The following is a 20,337-nucleotide window of genomic DNA, read 5'->3' as shown; positions in this document are numbered from 1 at the left end:
CCTTCTTCTTCTCTTCCATTGTTCTTCTTCTCTCTTCTTCCTTCTTTTCATGAACACATTTCATGAAAAGTCATCATATATAAAATCATAAAATTTTATTTTTAATTAATTTTTTTTATGCAACGGTTTCAAAAGGACAGCCATCAAATTCCAAAGAGGTCATTTTCCCCCCAGTTTAAACCAGGTTTTCTTTTGTAAATGAAATATGGGTTAATGAAACCTATAAATCACTACATCATGTTAATTTACACACTGTCACGGCTTTTTTTTGCAGTATGATACATGTGAGCATGAATAGCTTTATGTATCAATATTAGCTCAGTACAGCAAATTACATTAGGTGAAGAGCAAAGCTGAGTTTAGTGCAGATCAGGCATCTAATCAACACACAGCTTGCTGGTTAAGGTCTCAGTCAATGTACATTGATCTGACAGAGTGGATTGGTGGATCTTTTCTAAATTACCACCACTGTTAGTCATGATATGTGTACACTCAGTGCTGTGCACGCCTGTGAGAAGCTAAAGGAATATAAAACTGGCCACGGTGATGCATTGGTGTGAGTCTTAAAATGATCCTGAGTTGTCATCGTAATAATTTCTGCTTGTTTCTTCTTCTCCTCTTTTTTGGGACTGTGATATGTGTAATCTGTGGGAGTGATCTCCTTCTCTTCCAGGCATCAGATCAACAAAGCTCCTAAATCTGACTCTGGTGGAGCCTTGAGCCTGATTGGCTGCTGGGATTGTTGGCTGCGACATTACTAACCTCAATTCTGCTCTCTTCTAATCTCTTTTGCTGCCGACATGGAAAAACTTTAATCATTAGAAAATGATTGGCAGTAAATATCAGTTTTCATTGTATTTCAATCAAAGAACAAGTGTTGCTCTTTTCTTTTTTTCTTACTTTTTTTTTTATTGCCACTGACATTCAACAGTCATAAAGTAAGAAATTCATCATAGAAAAGCAAGAGGGACCAATTTCCCCTCCTACAATGGTCTCAGTAGAAAATGATATGATGTACCCTCAGCACCTGCTGGGTTTTGATTAAAGCCTACGACTGAAAGAAAGAATTCTGCTTCTGGTCCAAAATCAGCCCCCTTTCTTTTTCCTTCTGTAGATGAGAGGGAATCTCATCATATGATCTGTCATGGCATGCCTGAGGTTGATTACTCAGCAGAGTACCACGCACACGTTATCGTTAAAAGAACACATAAAGCACTTTTATTTGGTAATAACCTAAATCATTATCAGATGAAGAAAAGAGGATTACCTTATCTACTGTGTACGTATAGTAAATGATTAAAAACACCATGACATAGGCTCCCCTTATCCTTAAAATTGCACTAATCAACACTTCCTTTCCTACAATAGATGATATTACTGCAGGTAATTTGATTGGCATTGCATAAAGTGATTAACCCACGGTGCATTCTCACCTGATCCTGCAGGTTCCCTGAAAGAGTTGGTTTTCCAGCTGTTTGCTTTGCCATTTCAGCCCTTCATTTTACTTTGTTTCACGCCCATTGCTTCTACTAAGCTTTGAACCAAATGAGAATGATGGCAGACAAAGTTTGTAACTAGTTGGAGCGTTCAATGGCAAACAAAGAAATGTTTGGGTTTTTTTTTCCCAATTCCGTATTAGAAAGCTGAGAAAGGTCATTGTTGAAGGATACTTATAAAAAGCTGTACTGAGATTTTTCAAAGAACTTTATCCATTAGAACCAATAACACCTCCAAACATGTCAGTATTTCAACTTTGCACTTTTAACAATCACAGTTGCTACACTAGAGAAAACCGTGGTTGAAGACCGTAGCGCCACCAAACTCTCTGCAGTGATGTCATTGACCTTGAAATTGTTGCTATGAATCTAAGATCAGGTCTTTGTCTTTAACTGATAAATTGGCAAAAATGTACATGGATGTCAAGCAGTTTAACCGCCAAATGGCGTAGGCAGTTGTCAGCCTTGCTCTGACATAAGAACATGACCTGAACACAACCGTTAGCTACTAGCTGACTTGGGTCCCCTAGTACAACCGTCCCCAACGTTTTTTGTGCCACGGACCAGTTTAATGTCAGACAATATTTTCACGGACCGGCCTTTAAGGTTTCACGGATAAATACTACAAAATAAAATGATACGACCAAGACAAAAACGATGGTGTTTTGTAAATGTAATAATAAACACGAATTCATGTGTAATTGTGTAACTTTATTATCAGCGTCCTCCTGAAATGCGCCAACAACACTGAGAGTAACATCCTCCCCTCTGCCCCTTAATGCTCTCTGATCGCTATGGTAACACGTAAATATTTCTATCAAAATAAGAGACACAACTACAACACGGGAAAAGACCCAGGGAAACAGAGTTAACGCTAAAAACCCTGAAAACCATAAATTTCACACCCGAGCCTCAACTCTGGCAGCCCGGTACCAAACGACTCTGCCCGGGGGTTGGGGACCGCTGCCCTAGTGCAAAGAGATCTGCAAAGATTCTCTCAGATTGACTACAAGATGTTGGGAGTCTGCTTGTGTTTATACATTGGACGACACTTGTATGCAATCCTTTATCAGTCTGTCTGACATTACACCGCGGCTGTTTGGTGACAGATTTCCATCCACCTTGCAATTGAAAGTGGTTGTTGAATGTTGAGGGTGTTGCACCCTTAACCGTCGACCAGTTGGTGATCACAACTGCAAATGTAATAAAACAACCAAGCAGCCACCGACTTTTTTTTCTTTCTGTCTCTTTCCCTTCCCTGTCTTGTTTTACTCTACAATGATTGAACCATGAAACGGTGGTAGGCACTTCAGCAGCCTTATCTCTGGTTCGAACGAGTCGTTAATGTCTGATTTGTCAGCTCTAAAAGTTGTCAATTATCACTTTAATGATTTTTCTCCTCTTAATGAAAAACTAAATTTAGAAAATAAAAGATTTTTTTTTGCTGTGTTGTTAAAGATAAAAAAGAAAAACCCAAAGGATTTTGATTTTGCAGCTCCATTCTTTCTCTTTGGCGTCTTATCTCTGGCATATTATTGTGCTCAGACATCGTCGTAGCACAGTTTCATTAAACCAGGCACCATGTGTCACTGTTAACTGTGTTCTGTGACAGTGACGGTCCCGCTCAGCAGGACCACCGAGCCACACTGCAGTATTCACTGGAAGCCTGTCACTGACTTGAGATTGATAGTTGGATTATTCCCTCCGCTGCCTGATGGGATCAATTAGACAACTGTCTGAAAAACAAACATAACATTTGATAACACTGAATTTTAATGAAGGGAGGAAAAAAATCGGTATGGTAGAACGAAAGTATTAAACTTGACACTGATTTGTATTCTCAAATGTTTAGTGAACGGCTCTAATTGTTTCCAAACATGTAATTAGTTCTATATCCTCGGTAGGAAATTTGTTGCCAGCAATTTGAGATGGCATGACACGTCCTAAATGATAGTTATCGTGTTTTGGCAGGAAAATGAAAGTGCTGTGTAGAGGCAGGTGATAAATGGGCATGGGAAATACATTTACTCACAGAGTGAGACAATCAAGAGGCGTGAAACAACATTCAAAGAGGGGAAGATGGGTGAGAGTTAATGGGAATGACAATGTCAGAGATGTGAGCTTGGTGCTTTGTAGAAGAATGAAGCGATTTATGACTTTCATCAGACCATATTAGTGAATACCTTGGACATTAGGTCGTCTCTGGCACACCTGATGGTTGACCATGGTTGATAGATTGGACTGTAAAAGGCACCTTCACATTTGAATGAATACAATGGATAATTAGAACAGAGGTTTAAGAGAAATATGTATAGAAGAGGCCTTTTTTCAGTATGCATAATTATTTTATTTTTTTTCCACTTTTTAGTGTGAGATCAGTGTTGACTTTATATTTGCAAGGACATCTGAGAACATCAGGACCTGAAAAGGGAGCAATTAAATGCTAGTGCCTGGCAAACATTGGCCACTTTGATCAGAGTACTTTACTGACACTGCAATCCGGTTGTTCAGTGATGATGCGACGAATCCTACTTCCGGGCCTAAAGTAGTCTGCGTTTAATATGGCTTTTGTGTTGATAACATGTTTAATGTTATGTATTTTCTTCTATTTGATCTCAAAAAGCTCCTAAAACAGTCAGTGATCACTGTTGACCTCCCTCGGCTTTTATTACCGCTAATCATTTATTTAAGCTCAGTTTTTAAAACCTTAGGATGTAACTACAGCCCAGCCCATGCAGCAGTACATGAATGACTAACCTCGTATTGTGGATGGATTATCTCAGTTGTTCTCCTGGCTGAAGTTTGGTCCTTTTACAGCATCCTGCCATGCGATTACATTTGTTCCTGACCACCGAGAACACTCACGTTAACTTTTATCGAGTGGAAAAAAAGTTAGCTTGTTTATATTATGCTAACATAGCTGTGTCGCTAGCACATCATTATATACCAGCTAGCCCAACTTCAGTAACCCTACAAACGTCACTGCTGTTTAGTTTTCTGTCTTCATTTATGCTGGAAGTGATAGCAGAGCTGTACGTTTTAATTTGTTTCCAAAACCCCGCAGTCAGGACATGCTATATTGTATTTAGATAGAAGCTAGCGAGCTAACTCCCTGCTAACTTCTAACTCCGTTAAATGTCATAAATTCCGTTTTCATGGATGCCTGGATGTTAAACTCAATTGTTACACCTGGTAGAGCAGAACGCTGATCATTTTATTAAAGATGAAAGACTTTAGACAGTTTTTCAACTCTCACTAATGCCATAGTGATCGTTTGATATATGGACCTGCAGCGGAGTTTAGGCCCAGACACGGCTAGTGACGTCAGACTGAACAACCGGATATCAATTGAGAACTTTAAATTTGGGAAAATAGTCCCCCTCTTTTGGGGGTTACAGTTATTATAGTCATCATACACATTCCCTTTTCCTCGCACCATAAAAGGTAAGAAAACTAAACCTTTTCGGTGGTTACTGTCAGTCATTTAAATGCATGAACTGTTCCTCTGCCTTAGTAAATGCTTTGAGTCATTGGTGTCAATTAGTCCTAGAATTTCATAATGGCATTTCCATTTGAGTGGATAGTTTGAAACAATCAATTTTGTGTCTTTTTATTTCCTGATTTTAATACCTGCTGTGTTTTTAGATAGATGGCATACTTTTAGTTTTATAGAACATTACTGGGAGAATCACCGCAGCTTTTTTTTAAGTCTCTGGAAGTCGAGCATATTATCTGACAGGATTCATCACAGGAACATAGATTAGAAAATGCAGTGAAATTATTTCATTCCATTTGATTTGATTTTTATTGAACCCTGACAGTTTGTGCTGCTGATGGGAACCTTTGAACACTCCCCAGACAACAAAGAGCCAGAAATGTATAGTGTGAAGCAGGGCTGCGGATAAACCACTTAGTTACTTTGGGGTACTTGGTTATTCTAAGCACTGAATGAGTACTTGATTATACGATGTCAGTTTTACCAATGAGAACCTACTTATGCTTATAAGAGACTATAGCATGAAGTATGTGCTGTTCTACTGGGTCAAGTGTTGCAGGGATCTTTCAATAGGTTGGTTGTGCTGCATGTAAATATTGTCTTAGGAGGGTTAGAGAAAGAGAAATTTCCAGAATGTCCAACTATAATCTGTTTTCCTCTTTATTCAGCAGGCTAGAAAGTCCACCTTCAGAATTGGTTTTGGTGTTCTTGCTATTGTTTTGTGGCACATTGTGAACTGGATGAAACACACATCTAAAGCATATCATTAAACACATCTCTTACTGTTTGGCTACCATCTTCTTCTTACTTTGAGGAGTCTCCACATTATGTGGCTCCCTCACACTATTCCTAACATCCACCTTTGTTACACCAGCCCTCTGTATGGCCCCTTACCGACACTCAAGAGTCTTCGGTGGTTTCTTTTTCCTCTTACCTGGTGTTTCAAGTATCCTTTCCAGTCTATCCACTGTCTGCACATGTCCAGACCATGTTAGCTTTGCCTCTCTTACTTTTTCTCATAACTCCATAACCTCTGCTGTCACCCCGGACTCATCTCCCACTCCTCCCACTCATCTACATTTACTACCTCTACTCCTTATTTTACCGTTACATCTGTTCTGTGTTGCTTTAAGTTTTATTCCTCTTCTCTCCAGTGCATACCTCCACCTCTGCAGGTTCCCAGCATCTGTTCCCAGCTCTCACTACAGATCAAAATGTCATCTGCAAACATCAGTCCATCGAGACTCCTCCCTGACCTCGTCTGTCAACCTGTCCATCACACTACAAACAAAAAGGGGCTCGGAGCCAATCTCAGATGGAATCCCACCCCCAGCTCGATTCAATCTGTCACTCCTTCCACATACCTCACCGCTGCCTCACTGTCCTCATACATGTCCTGTATCACCGTCACACACTTCTCTAGATCCACAGAGACTCAGTAGTAGCGCCTTCTGACCTGCTCTGTACTTCTCCATCAGCACTCTCAAAGCAAACATCACATCTGTAGTGCTCTTTTTCAGCATGAAGCCACACTGCTGCTCACCTCTCTCCTTAACCTAGCTTCAAAAACTCCAGAGCTGCTTTGCATGTTGAACTGCTCTCTCTGCAGAGCAAAATTGCCACTAATTCACTGCACAGTTGAGAGCAACATTGGGCTGACACAGCTACTCTATATATCATTAATAAAGGTTGACGGTCCTGCAAAAGTCTTGGAGCTTTCTTTTTACAGTTACTATGATGTGGTGCATCTCATGCCTGGGTTCTACTACTTTGATGAGAGCACAAAAACTCATATTATCTCCAACTGACAACAGCTGGTCAGTGTATTGGGGAAGAGCTTGTTATTTTCACAGGCTGGGAGTCGTCTCTGGACGTTTTCTTTGGCTTCTTCAGTGCTTGCTCAAAAGCTGCCTGTTGTCGTTTCCTACTGTATGCTTTAGTAACTCCTTAAACTCTGCGTTTATTGAAACTGGCTTTTCAGATGTGTTTTTCATTCCTGTTTTTTGACATTTTAACACAGAATAGCAGAGCACAGGATTTGCTTTGTTTAGTCATTGGTAGTTTTACAAATATGCATGTGAGTAAATGAGAATGGCACAGTTTCCAATTCTGATATTTTGTGGTAAAGATAATTGGCTTGAAGAAACTAGGAAACAATTGCTCCAAGTACTGACCAAAATAATGAGCCAATTGATGTACAAATATAGGTATCAACATGACCCTGCTGACTATTATTGGCACACTGACTATTATTCATCATTTATTTCATTTGTGATACCTGAAGAACTTTAAAAGTAGCCTGTTATTTCTGTAAATACTTCCTTGTTACCTTTGAACAAATAGGGGAAGAATAGAAACAAAATCAAAACAAAGACCAGGATGTGAGGGAAAAATAAAAGATTGATTGGACAGGAGGTTATTCGTTCTGTATCAGTATTAGTGGGCTAGCGCTGAGAGCTTCTGTGACAATGATTGTGACAAAATTGAGTAGCCTGTTAGCCCTCAACTTAGTAAAGGAAAAAGAAGACAGATGGCAAAAAGAGAAGGATTTAGAAGGACAGAAATAACACAATAGGGCAGGAATCCATTGTACACAAACAGTGTAATGTCAGGAGACATGGATATTCTGTGGACAAAGATGCCTGCGGTCTCAGTGAAACCAGTTAGACCTGCCAACCTGCCCAGCTACAGTAAATGATGAGCTTCAGCTTGGTGAGAGGAGAGAGGGATGAAGGAGGAGGGGTGGCGGTGCGGGGAGGTCAGCTCACTCTTCATTAGGCTGTAATTGAATTTCCACAGCCCGTGCAGGGAGGATGTTCAGCTCTCGCTCTCCCTGCAGGGGACTGTTGGCTTGCTCCAGCTTCCCAACCTCCCCAGTACTTTCAAGGTTAGCTCAGCTAATGGGCTAGTTTCTCCATGGATTTTTCTGCTCACCATCTGTCATCTGCATGTCTGACCATGTAGGCGAGTAGGTGCACACTCCATTATGTGATGCTGTGGTTACTAGAGAAAGAATACAGTAGGGGTGGGCAAAATAGCCCTAAAATTAATATCACAGAATTTTGAGAATTTACACTAACAAAATTTCTGAAATGATATAAAAAGCTGAACAGCGTTTTATTGATGCTCACAGCATGCAGACAGCAACATGAGTAGATGCATTAAGTAAAGGCATTTTCCATTATTCTTTTCCAGTGAGCTACTGTCACTGATGACATTCTTCCGAATTTGAAATGAGAATCTATTGAAACAAGATGCACCAGCAGCATTATAATGTAATAATGGTGAAGCAGCAGAAATCAAATGTAAGCACAAACTGTAAAATAACTGCTTAACACAAGTTTATCCATAACTGTCACATAATAAAACATACATTTTGTACAGATCTTGGTTTGAGCCTTTTAACCATTTGCTTTAACGCCCTCCTTTACGTCAGTCATTTCCATCCACCTCATGTCATATGGAGTGCATCTACTGAGTGCTCCAACGACTGGTGGAGTCATTTTAGATTTGGGTTGCAAAAGTTCCTAAAGTAGTCAAAAAGTTTGTTTCCACTTTTAGAGGATCATTTTCGTGCAAAGTACTGTTTTGTTGGAGGTTGTTGAAGTAACTCGCTTTCCTGGCACTAAATCACTATCGGAGGCTGACACGCCCGGCCTGGTCTTATTGTTGTGCGCACCAGGAAAGGCATGGTGTTGCTATAGCAATATTATTGCCATTACGATGACATTTTTATATTATATAAAAGTTCATTGTGAAATAATCATAGAAGATATGATATGGAGCAGCTTTACTAGGAGTGCAGAAGGCCACCTCTGTCCTGACTCAGAGGACTCAGCAGTGTCTTATTGTTAAAGCTGTTCACAGACTCCAAAAATGAGTCTGTAGGTGGCCTGTGTCTAAATCCTCAAGTGACTTTGAACAGTTATAAAAGAGAGTTGGTGTAAATTTTGTATTTTTGTATTTTCTTTTTTGTATTCATTGATAATGTGCAAAATAGAACTTCATAAACCTCTGCAATCTTTGTCTTTGTTTTTCACTGGTGGTAGACTATGGTATGGACTATGGCAGATTAAATGAATGAAAAAGTGCTAAATAATGTTTTAAAACATGAAGGTCCAGTGGGACACAGGCAAATGTCTCCTGGCTGCTAACCCTACAGAACTGGAAGCTATGCCACCAGTCTATTTCAGTGTCCTGACTAGAGCCCTACGATGGGCACGTTACCTCTCTGTGGTCGCTATTGTTTCAGCCAGTGCAAAGAAGAGCTGCAGGCAGTAGCCTCAAGGAATGGAGACTATACTTTAAAATCCATATAAATGGTGTACAGCATGTGCTTCTGAGAAGGTGACCCCAGTCGTTCTCAGTGTTCTTGTCTGCATTGCTCACCTGTCATGTCATGTTTAATTTGGGGGAGCTAATGTTGTTTCTCTAATAAAGCCGTTTTGAGGGCCAGGGGGTAAAAGGCGGTGCTTTTTGTATTTTTGTATTTTTTGTATTTTTTTTTTTTATGTTACAGGAGAGGCTGTGCAAAGTAGTGGAGCATGTTATGTTTTATCAAGTGTTTGCCTTTTTAATTGGCGTATGCTTTAGAGATGAGAGCTGTTCTCTGGGGAGGCTGACTTCATTAGCACCTGTAAGCATCCAGATATGTTGGAGAAAAGTGAAAAATTGAGCGAGACAGAGAGCGGCACATAAAGATCTTTGTTTTCCAAAAATTCTTGCCACAAAAGATTTCGATTCAAAACGTGTCCAGTGTTCTGTACCCAGCTGTGACTTACAGGATGAACACCACCACACAAAAGTGAAATATTTTGCGTGTTTCTTTTTTTTTTTTTTTTTGGGGGGGGGGGTCGTTTCCAAAGAGGTTGTTACTCCAGTTATGTCTTATTAAAATTTTAATTGAGAATAACACTGCTGTGCAAGGGATCATTTGCATGTATATTAGTGCAAATGTCTGGCACTCTGCCAGTGTAAAGGAGACAATCTTAGTATCAAAATAATTATCCATATAGGTTAACAGTTGAGCACAAAACAAAAGAGAAGGGGAGGAACAGGGGAGAGAAATGTACAATGATATGAAAAATGGTCAATAATACAGGGGATAGTTTGAGCTGGAGAGCTGTTACTGTGCTTTAATGGCCTTCTCTGGAGAACAGAGCCCATTTGTCTGCTGTGCAATTTGGAGAAGGAAGAAACTCCAAAGTAAGCACCTGGAACAATTAGTGGCTGTACGCTAGCTGAATGTTCAGCTTTTCACCAAATCTGAGACGTGTTTTATTACCTCCTATGTAGGGATGGGTATTTATAAGATTTTCACGATTCCGATTCCATTTTCGATTCTGTTTAACGATTCGATTCTTTATCGATTCTCTTATCAATTCTTTTTTTAAAAAGAAGATTAGCTTAGAACTTTGTTTTATATCTTCTCTTTGAACAAGATAGAAATTTAGAGGTAACATGGCCTTACAAACCCAACTGTGAGATCTTAAGAGATCCAGCCTACGGTTCTTCCATGGGGTGTCACAGGGTCCCCAGGAAAAAAATTTGTAAATATAAATTAATAAAATGAATACTCTTCTGTAGCAATAACAAAGTATAACATAAATTATTCTGTAGCAATTACACAAGAATATCCAGTAATGTCCCTGCCTACAATTAAACACATTCACTTACCAAAAATCGAGGGCATCTGCTGTGGCAAATGGGTGCAAGCCTTTGACCACAAACTTGTCTGTCCTGGCCTGAAAGGAGACTCTACCGGTAGACTGCAGCGACAACTGCCAGCATCTGAGCCAGCCAGACTCTGTCTGTCTCATCGTGGTCGCCTAAATGCACAGTAATGGCAGGTTTTGTAATAAGGCAGATCGCGCTAACATAATATGCACTGTTAGTTGATTATTTACCTGCCGCATTAACAGGAGAGGACGTGCAAACGTTACCGCTGCTGCTGGGTTGAGATTCACGAGTCGAGCGGAATTAAAAACACGACATTCATTTAAGGTCATCATGTGTTTTGTGAACAAATACTTTTGCATATTCGTAGTGTTTCCTCCCTTAAATGAAATATCTACTTTGCAAGTATTGCAAGTTGCCCTGTTGTCATCCGTTCTCGTAAAGTATAATCAAACTTTTGAGCGTTTAAGCCGCTTAGGCGCCGTGTTTCCTGCCAGATAAATGACGCTCCGCAATGTGGTGACGTCATTCGGGGCGACTGGAATCAATAAGGGAATCATTTACAAAAATGGCAAACAATTCCAAGGAATTGGAACAGTGGGAACGGCAGTTTTCGATACCCATCCCTACTCCCATGCATATTGGTGTAACATTTGCTGCGGTCTGAGACTGTCTTGATAAATAGAACTTACCTTTAATGCACACCAAGTCACGTGATCACTCCTTGCTACAGCAAATGTTCCCTCTGTTTTCTTCAGGGCAGAGCTATTGTTTACTGGCCGCTTTATGTTACTAACCTGACCTGCAAACTTAGGGAAGTGACTAACAGAATAAGATGAGCAGTAGAACTGCTTCCCTGTGAAGCAGGGGTGTCCAACTCCAGGCCCCATGGGCTGATGTCTTGCAGGTTTTAGATCTCACCCTGGGTCAGCACAACTGAATCAAATGATTAGCTCATTAACAGGCCTCTGGAGAACTTCAAGACATGTTGAGGCGGTAATTTAGCCATTTAAATCAGCTGTGGATCAAGGACACATCAAAAACCTGCAGGACACCGGCCCTTGAGGCCTGGAGTTGGACACTCCTGCTGTAAAGGGTATATGGTTTCAGCGAGGGTGAGGAACTTGGATATTTGTGAGGGACTCAGATTTGAGCTGGTGCTCCTTCCACATTGGAAGAATCCAGTTAAGTTGCTTCTGATCTCCTGGACACCTCCTAGGTTTGGTGTTTTCGGCATGTTCACCTGGTTGGAGGCGGGGAGGGGGGAGTTCAATCCTTTTATAATAGGAAGTAACTGCTAGGAGGGAATTAAAGAAGAGACTAGAGAAACAAGATTATAACTATAAATATTTTTTTGGCAGATCAAGAACTAGACAGTCAAATTATGTGACAACAGGAGGCAGCTGACGTATCTTTAATCCCACATAACACTTCTTCAAAACAGACAATTAAGGAAGGCTTAAAATCACAAACCAAACCAATAAGTATATAAAACCCCTCCATTGACACTCAAAAGAGAAGTGTTTGTGTTTTAGTTTGCATCATGTACATTTGTTGGCATGAAGGTGTTTAAGCACACATGATAAGTGTTATTGAAAAATGACTTATTGATCCAAACATCCAGCGTGCCATCACGCTTTGCCATTTCTTTCCTTTATTCCTAAACGGTACATAGAAGAATACAAAGTGAGCAGTTTGATGGCTGTTGTTGCTTAACAAATAATAAAGCACATCATACAAAGACTAAAGAACTGAAGCATAGTTTTGAGAATTGATAGTATGAAAAATATTGCTTATGCCAAAGGAAAAAAGCATTTGTTTCCTTTCTGAATTCTTCTTCGCTTGGCCTGAAACAAAGGTTGGGTTATGAAAAAGCTAAATGTAGTTGAGCCATCGAGTTTAATTGATTTAAAAAATCACATTGGGAACCAAAAGCTTATATTTTCAATAAAATATTTTTTTGCTATTCCATTGTCAACAGAACCTGGATGATAGTATCTGTGACAAAACTTAAATTCTCAGGTCCAAGCTGGCAGTCTGTTCAGACCGTGGAAATGACTCTCAAGGACTAACAATCCCCACAGGGATATTTTTATAGCAGTCGACAGCAGCAGTACGGGGCTGCTTGACAGGATGAGGTTTGGAGATTTAGAGTGAGCACAGCATCAGTGCTGCCACGTTAGCAGTGACTCTGTCTTTGTAGCTGTTGCTGTTCTGTCTGTTTGGCCACTGGCTTCCTCTGTCATATCAAATGCTCCCACTTCTGCCCAGTTTCATCTTTTTTCATTGTTTACATTTATTTTTGTTTTTTGCAGACTACTTCTACAGCTTTAAGCGCAATGCGTAAGCATTTAGAGAGTTGGTGTATTTCAGAGAGTAAACATGGAAAACAGTCAAATGCGTCAATGCATGCATATTCCTTTCTCACTGGTCCAATCTTCCCAGAAAGCTCTTCACACCCCAATAATATGAGCTTGGTTTGAATTATAAAATGTTTGATTTTTGCTTGTAGCTAGTTGGAGAAATTTATAAATTCAGTGAATCAATATGTGAAGCATTTGTGATTCCTTCTGGGCCAACATGGAAACTATTTTTTTAACCAGTTTTGCCATTTGGCTCCTTTCTGCTGTTTCTGTGGATAGAAAAGCAAAACATGGTCTGAATCAGGGCAGACTGACCTGATCAGAAGAGCATGCTCTCTGCTAATGCCTCGCTTTTAATGAATTCCCTCTTAGACGCACTGACTGAATTTTTTTGCAGACATATAAGAGGTCAATTTCACTCGTAGACCAGAAGAAATGGAATGCAAGAACAAATTTTCTTTAAAAAAAAAAAAAGGAATACAGAGACAGGAAATTGTCCTTGAAACATTACCACCTATAACCTAGAAAACAACTGGAAAGCACGGATGAACTTTTAGCCTTTAGTCTCTTTAAATCCAGATTCTGAGCTTGCTTGTTGGTTGGATGAAGAAATATGTTTGACTGTGAAGGATATTATTTAGAGTGGGTCTGAAATAACTACGCTCTAAATGCGGTCCACCGATATAAAATCCAAATAAAAGAGAAAACCAACCATTAGCTGTAATAAAACCAAAGTGGTATCAACCATTAGTGAAGTCCCTTCTTCAGGCTTCAAGGTGAACATCTGGGCTATCTTGGTGTTTTAAAAATGAATTAGAGCAATGGGTGGAACTGAGTCACAGAGGGCAATACGACAAAGTATTTTCTAGGGGGTTACTGATTAAGTGGCAATAAGGTCATTTTCTGTACTAAAAGAAGTCTCCAACAAGTGTAATTACCTCCTGCTTGGATCTAGTATCCTCCTTTTTAAGGCAACATTTTCCATGTACATGGTCCTACATGTATAAAACACATCTTACTTCTAGTGTCCTATTTAAGGGAAATGGAAGAAACATGGAAAAACCAAAGAATTGAAATATGCAGGAGAACTGAGGCAGCCCCATAGAGGCGGTAGTGTTTGCTGTGAAGCAGGAGCTTGTGTGCCTGTGCTCTAAATGTTTGACAGTGCTTGAAGGCAGAAACATGAAATTGTCCGTCCTCTCCTTGCTTTTCAAAATATTGCTTTCATCATTTTATGATGTGACAGCAAAGTGCACATCTGTAATACATCTCTTATCATTGGCTCAGTAGATATTTAAGCAGTGTATATTTTGTGTGACTGGGGAAGATGAGGGGGAGTGTTCTTGAAAAAGAAGGGGAAAAAAATCCCTCAGACTGGCTTATGTCATCACGGACTTTCCGTCAGCATCCTTCTTTTTTTATGACTGTTGCCAAAAAAAAAAAAAAGCTGCTTCAGATGTTTTCAGCTTTGGCTCAAAGAGAGGATGTGTGATAGAGTTCACAGAAGCAGCCGAATATTTTGGAGGAATAAATTAGCAGCTTGGTTCTTTGGTGCTGTGCCAAGACTTCTGGGAAGTAATCCAGCACGTTGGAAAGATGAGATTTGGATGACACATTGGATTCACTCTAATTTGAGGTTAATTGAATTGAAAATCCCCCCAGCTTCTACCAACACAACATATACAGGAAGGAATGATGAACTGTGTTATGGGTGTGTTGGTTATTTTATACAGCTGGCGTTTCTGAACCCCTCAAAATATTCAACAAATCTGGATTATTGATCAGGATTACAGATGCTTCAGCTTTTTAGTCTTTGTTTTTTCTTCTTACTCTAAGGGGGTCTCTTAAAACTTTTTTTTTTTTAAACAGGTTGCCGAATAGCTACAAGTAATGTAGAAAAAGTTTCCAAATAAGAGTCAAAATGAATGAATTCATATATGTAACAGACAAGAAAAAAATTTGTCATATGTTTAAAAACAAATTAGAATTTTGGTAAAATAGCAATGTTAATTGTTAGCTAGAGGATCAACAATCAACCAAATTGGTAGCTAATTTAGTCCATCAATGGGTAAAATAGCTAAAATTATAAAACAAGAAGACTGAAATTTATAGTAAAAAAATATGGTTAACATAGGACATTCCTAGCTAGTATAATGTCCAAAGTTGAAATGGCTACCATCATCATAATCATCTTAGTTAATAGTTAATTATGGTTAGCAGTTTGTTCTTTTCTTTTTTTTCTTTTTTCTTTTTACCTACCAAGGTGGATAAATATGTTTGAGCAAAATCAATAAATAAAATGGATAGCTTAAATTGTTATGAAACTAGTTGTAAAGTTATATTTTAAAGTATGGCCAGCAGTTGATGGCTAGCTGCACTTGGGTTACTTTTTTTTTTTTTTTTAAATATTGACATTTTAGGCTAACAGTTGAAATAGCTAGCTAACAACCTAGATTAACTCTCAAACGTTTTAGCTTGACATAATGAAAAACTAGCAAGTGGGATAGTAGCTATTTAAAGAAGATGAAATACTAAGGCAACAATTAAACACCGGTTAAGACAGAAACCATACCTGTTAAACGGTAACCTGAAAGCAATGCATCAGTAAATGATGAGTTGTAAACGTCGACATACGGTTTAAACTGAATTTAAATTAACACATTTGCCACGTCATATCCACATCAGCAAATGTTTAAGGATTTTTATCCATTAAAATGGGTAAATATGCCATTGAAGGCGGAATATTTACCCTCATGCATAATTTTCATGACAAAACTTTTGTGATTTCCCCCAACCCCAGGTTTCTCATGGTTATAATACAGGGGATTTTTCATCTTTATATTAAACAAAAGATATTGCACCATAAGACCCTGTACACTTTTTAAATGTTGAAAGGTAGTTTGTTCCAATCTTTGCAAATTTGCAAAACATTTTTGTTAAGCAAAATGAGGCGCGTTGAAGTTGTGGATAAAGTTAAGTTGATGTGATTAAATATTTTTATAGTTGATATTGTGATTTTTTTTTTTTTTTTTTATTTTTATTTTTTTTTTTAAGTGAGTTTTTTTTCTTGTTTAGCATAGTTTCTTTGCTATAATGTGTTTGGAAGGTGGTCTTCATGATTACTTTTGAGGTGCTACTAAAACTGGTATTTATTGCATGTACAGTATCTTGGTCAAATTCATATTAATCTTTTCTGTGATCTGGTGGTTCTGGGGCTGAAAGATCTTGGGAACCACTGTACCAGTTAAATACTTGCTCTGGTGCCCACGTTTCACCCTGACCTCTTCTTTTTTTTCCCTCTTAGTTTTATTGTTTGTGGTTTAATTCTAATAAATGACTAAGAGGAAGATGCATTCCTGGAACAGAAAGAGATTGAAGGCAGCGATTGTTTGTTAGTTCGGTAAATGGGGTCTACAGAACTGACCCCGGCATCGACGATGTCCGAGCCCTCTTCATGTCCTGGATTTCACATTCTAATAATGACTAATGTGTTTGCCGATGTCAGCCTGCTCTCATTAGAGTGATTTATAGCCCTGGCAGTTTTCAGTAAACCAGAGGAGCCGTATTCCAATTTATTCAGGTCAAATTAACCATTCATAATTAGACACCATAACCTTTCCCGCTTGCCTTTCCTAGTCTGAATGCGCTTTACATGAAATGCAAATGTTCATTGTTTAATCTCCCTGCTTGTCATTAGGGAGGCTATGTAAGAATCGCCCCATGCAGGGCAAAAGTTTAGCCTGAATCAATCTCCTAATGCTTAATAGCTAATGGGCCGATTTATTGCCATGTAATGAAGGTGAAGGCCTTCTTTTCTCTAATGGTGGCATTGACCCTATGGAGCCCCTCAGCCATTATTCCAATGTCAAAACTGTGTAGCTTATATTATTGCTGCAATGACTCATTTTAATATAAAGTATATCACCTATAAACTTACTAATCTCCAATTACTCTACTTGGCTGTAGGAATTATTTGAAAGATTTTACAAGTACAGAATTGGCAAGTATTCTGAAATCTGTTACATTATATTGATTTTTTTTATTATATAATGAGACCTGAAACACACACACAGAAACATTTTGTATTAAGGTTGGGTGATTTTTTTTTTTTTTTTTTTTTTTTTCCCCCCCTCAAAAAAATTTCCAACCAACCATAATCCGTCCAACCACCAGTAACTGGTGATACATCCATGGAGATGTATGTATATCTGTGTCACAAGATTATGTTAAAGGCACATAAGTCATCAGGAGGGAGAACAACAGTGCTTATATTTTATCTCACTACATACATATTTGTCAGCCACAACATTAAAACCTCTGACAGGTGAAGTGAATAACATTGATCATGCAATAGCCTCCTGTGAGTCTTTGGGCTGTGATATGTCATGCATTTTGAGGTTACCTAGGCATGTACAACCTAGCTAAAGGCTATTGTACACTCCTCAGTGTCATTGGCTTCCCCCAGCAGGACATTATGTTCTGCCACAAAACAAACTGCCCGGGAACAGCTGAAGAAACATGACAATGAGCCCAAGGCACTGACCCAACCTCCAGCCTCCCGCCTCCCCAGATCCCAATCCAATCTAGAATTGGCAGCATTCAGTGGACCTAGCCTCCTCCATAGAGGCTGCAGCCCACATGTCCCACAGGAGCTACTGCCAGCATTTTGGTTACAAACACCACAGGATATCCCCAAAGGTCCTGTTGTAATGCCCCAGACAGGTCAGAGGCATTTTGGTGGCGTATAAGGAAACAACCCAATGTTAGGCAAGTGCTTTCAGAACTTTTCCAACTATCAGAACTTATGCCAGTTTTAATTGGATTGAGAAGTGGGGCACGTCGGGTTGTCGGTCTATCACAGGACCAACAGGGAGAGACAGAAAGTTGATTTCATTATCACTTTGCTAAATAAATTATTTCCTGGCTTTAAAGTATTTTTTTTAATATTTCAAATTGGATAGGGCTAATTAGAGCCAGACCACTTGAGGCGGGCTGCATCTCAATTGAGGCCTTCAGGATTACGTAGCGGAGACCTCTGTGACAGTTTGATAGACAGCACCTCTCACTCTGGTCTTGATTACTGCTGTTGTCTAATTCGCTTTGCTTTGCTTTAATAATGTCTGATTGGGGAGTGTTTGGACCAGGTCCTGTCTCTTTGGACTAGCTGGGAAATGATGGTGAATTTTGGTGTTAGGCTTCAAGTGATGAGCTGTCATCTTCTTAGCCTCAGTTTCATTAAAAAGTTAATGAAAGTTAAAAAAAAAAAAAAAAAGGATGAAGGGAAAGTGTGAGGATGGAGACAAATCGGAGGACCAGCTGGCGTCTGGTTTGTTGGTTTTGGCCAGTTCTCCCATTTTCAGTGCCTCTGATGTCTGTTGGGATTAGGAGTACCTCTCCAAGAGGCAATGGCTGCCAAGCAGCATCAGAACAGAGACGAGCGGAATGAGGGATGAAGGTTGGGAAGTGAAGCAACAAAGGTAGAACAAAAAGTGAAAGAATTACAGCTGGAAAGAAACAACTGAGTGCAGAGATAAAGACACTGTCAGTCATTTGAGCAGCTGCAGATTACAGTTTGAAGGTGTAAAAGGACTGCCGCCTTTCCTCCTTCTACCCTTCTGATATTCAAAATCCAATTAGTGGACGTGTTAGAGGGAGCTCCTTTGTGACAGTGGGCCATTTGTAAGGAGGAACACTGACAGAGGTAATATTTTAATGTAAAGCGTATCTTCCTTTATTATGTATATAATGTTCTCTTTTTGTAGTCCTGAGAAATGTTCTTGTTCACATTTTTGATGTTGATGCAGAGAAGAGGTGCAAAAGAGAAGAAAAAATGGTACAATGAGGCACATTTATTTGTCTGAGTCACACTGGACCTCATTCGTGTATTACTATGAATGATTTAGACTTCTTTAAATAGAGGCGATATAGTGATGGGCTTGTGATGTGCCTGCAAAAATTTTGCTTGAAGCCTCAATGGTGTCCCTTCTATGTTAGTTAGTTCTGTGTTAGCTTTTTGGGGAGCTGGAAGCTACCATGTTTGGACAAGAGGGTGAAGTACCAAAATGATGAGCTTGGATAGGTATTTGCACATGAAACTTGTATGAACAATTCACAGAAACACATGTTTTACTCTGTTAATTGGTGTTGAGAAACTATTAGTGCTAATAAAATGGTAGACTCTAACTTAACAGAATGGAAACACAACCCATCTTTGCTGTGTTTGATACTTCTGTGCAGGCTTCTTTTTTTTTAGCCCCAGAGATTGCAGCATGGATATTGTTCAATGAAAGCAGAGTTTGTTGGGTTTGCAAGGTCTTAACTTTATAATGTAATGTGTCCTAATATATTGTGAGTTAGCACTAAATAAATACATTTTTAATTGAGTTGGTCAGTACCTTAGAATGGTGAAGGCACACTTTGATCATGACGTCTTTCTTCTTCTTCAAAAAACCCAAGCCTCTGCAAATGATTTTTGACCTCAAACCATGTGCTCAAAGAGACTTGATGTGACATTTGTTGCGTTTTTGTTTTCTGGCGCTGTAGTTTGACTGTTTGGTGAGCTGGAACATGATCCTCTGCAGATTCACTGTAGACGTCAGATTTGGAGGCAATTAAATCATTTGTCTAACAGTAGACAGATGGATTAAAAGACAGTGCTGAGTCATGTCTGTCTGTTGGAGACTATTTAGGAAGCACAATTTGTGTGGTTTGCTTTTCCAGTGCATCTGTTTTGTCTTTGCTCACAGTGGATAACATTATAACTGCGACCATTCACGTCCAGTTGGTTTGTAACATATAGCGTCTTATCAAGATGTTCCCCTTTTGAGGTGGTGTTAAGTGCAAATGATTTTTTTGGTGGTTACTGAATATTTAAACAGAAAGTGAAAAGCGATGGATGGATGGATTGAGGTGGAGTACATTCAGTTTTCTACTACAACACTGGACTTTCTGGGTTTTTCTCTGCAATGGTTGACAGCTTTAGAAACATTAACACTAGACAGATGGCCATTGAAACATGGCTTTAAGTGTGACTTATTTTTATATTTATTGACCTGTCACAGCTGACTGGGCGTTTGAGCAGAAAGACTTAAAGGCTCCATTTAGAGCAGGATTGATTTCTGTCAAAGACGAGCTGTGATGAAAGATTGGAGAAAATGTGCATGTATAAGCCCAGTCTCTGATTGATTGACGCTTTCAAGTTGCCCTGTCTTTATATATATGTCGCCATATATATAGATCCCCCCCCCCCCCCCCCCGACACACACACACACACACACACACACACACACACACACACACACACACA

The 20,337-nt window shown here is 39.3% G+C and overlaps 1 protein-coding gene across 1 annotated transcript in view; it reads left to right on the top strand.

Moving 5' to 3' along the window:
* Positions 1 to 20,337, top strand: part of galnt10 (UDP-N-acetyl-alpha-D-galactosamine:polypeptide N-acetylgalactosaminyltransferase 10 (GalNAc-T10)) — a 126,211-nt gene that overhangs the window by 66,394 nt on the left and 39,480 nt on the right. The window lies entirely within an intron of this gene.

Source organism: Diplotaxodon limnothrissa, linkage group LG10 (genome assembly GCF_057381915.1).
Source record: "Diplotaxodon limnothrissa isolate DT_005_m linkage group LG10, D_limnothrissa_male_GT1.1, whole genome shotgun sequence".
Classification (NCBI taxonomy): Eukaryota; Metazoa; Chordata; class Actinopteri; order Cichliformes; family Cichlidae; genus Diplotaxodon; species Diplotaxodon limnothrissa.
The sequence above is the reverse complement of the archived record's forward strand: the minus strand, read 5'-3'. Positions and strand labels throughout refer to the sequence as shown.